The sequence below is a fragment of the Triticum aestivum genome, chromosome 3D (assembly GCF_018294505.1).
Source record: "Triticum aestivum cultivar Chinese Spring chromosome 3D, IWGSC CS RefSeq v2.1, whole genome shotgun sequence".
In the NCBI taxonomy this organism is placed as follows: Eukaryota; Viridiplantae; Streptophyta; class Magnoliopsida; order Poales; family Poaceae; genus Triticum; species Triticum aestivum.
Genome location: NC_057802.1, coordinates 238045938 through 238047447, shown reverse-complemented (window position 1 = coordinate 238047447; position 1510 = coordinate 238045938). Strand labels below are relative to the sequence as shown.

General features: G+C 59.6%; 1 long non-coding RNA gene across 1 annotated transcript; it reads left to right on the top strand.

The window, feature by feature from the left end:
- The first annotated feature begins 392 nt into the window (after positions 1–392).
- LOC123074485 (uncharacterized) lies at positions 393–832 on the top strand. Its single transcript, XR_006435983.1, has 3 exons — positions 393–452; positions 546–665; positions 769–832. It is a non-coding gene; the product is annotated as an uncharacterized lncRNA (long non-coding RNA).
- Positions 833–1510: the final 678 nt, after the last annotated feature.

Sequence of the window (1510 nt, the reverse complement as noted above, 5' to 3'; positions counted from 1 at the left end):
TGCACTAGAAATCACCTGATAAATATGCATGTATGCAATATTTTTGGTCGTATCCAAGGTAGTCATGTCCTCATCACCACCTCACCCCACCCCACCACATCTCTCTCTCATCTCTCTCCCTGCTCTCGATCCACTTCCCCCCGCAAGCGCTCGCCATCACCTCGCCGGCAGTCCCCGCAGGCCTCGGCCCCGTCCCCCCAGGCCTCTCCTCTCCTCTCCCCCCAAACCTCGCCCCCGCCATGGCCGCCGCGACGGCCGCCGCCGAGATCGCCGCGCTGCCGGAGCCGCGCGGCCCTCTGCGCCGCCTCTGCGGCGACCTCTCCCGCCGCGTCCGCCTCCTCGCCCCGCTCCTCGACGACCCCTCCGCCTCCGCCTCGCCCCCGCTCGCCAACGCCCTCCGCACCGCCCGCGACCTCCTCCACTCCGTCCACCACGGCAGCAAGATCTATCAGGTATGCCCCTATCCCCCTCCCTCCCTCCCTCTACCACCACCGCCGCCGCCGGTAGACCCCAAAGATTGATTTTTTCCCCGCCCATGACCGCAGGCCATGCGAGGCCGGGACAGCCTCCTCCGCGAATTCGCCGCCGTCAACGAGCGGATCCAGGCCGCGCTGGACGATCTTCCCTACAACGACTTCGACATGCCCGAGGAGGTGCAGGAGCAGGTGCCACACCAATCCAATTTCCTACTTCCATCCATCAGATTTCGCACCTCAATTCAACTCTATTCTGACTGCCCAATTCGGCCGTTGATCCCCATTTTTGTAGGTGGCGCTGGTGCACTCGCAGTTCAAGAGGGCGGCGACGAGGGCGGAGCCAGCAGACGCGCAGCTCACGAGGGACCTGGCCTAGGCGCTCAGCGACGACAAGTCCCCCGTGCCCGCCCTCCTCATGAGGGTCTCCGAGAAGCTGCAGCTCGAGACCATGGCCGACATGAACCGCGAGTCGGTGGCGCTGCACGAGATGGTCATCTCCAGCAGCGGTGAGCCCGACGGCTGCGGCGACGAGATGTCCTCCCTGCTCAAGAAGCTCAAGGATTGCGTCATCGCCCAGGCCCCCTCGGCCGAGGCTCCCGGCGTGGGCAGGTCTCCCTCTGTCAAGTCCCCCATCATCCCGGACGAGTTCAGATGCCCCATTTCGCCCGGGTGACCTCCGCACCATATTCTGCCTCAAGGAGCAGCGGTAGGTCCTCGGGCGTCCATGGTGGCGGTGGATACTGTGGTTTTTGTGCTGACTTTGTGTAGATGGATAATGTGGTGTTCATGTAAATAGAGTAATTTTGTGTAGATGGAGCAGATGCAAATCTATTCTGTGTAAATAGACTAATTAGGTATTGTGAAATTTGTTCATTCGTCGTCGATTGTTGGAACAAAGCGTAGATGGATACTGTGGTGCACTTGGGCTGCTGTTTCACTATATTTTAATAAACAAAATCCTTTAATGTCTCTGATTGTAATAAACGTGTAGATGGACATTTTTGCCGTCTGTTATTAGTCGGCAGACGGCAAAA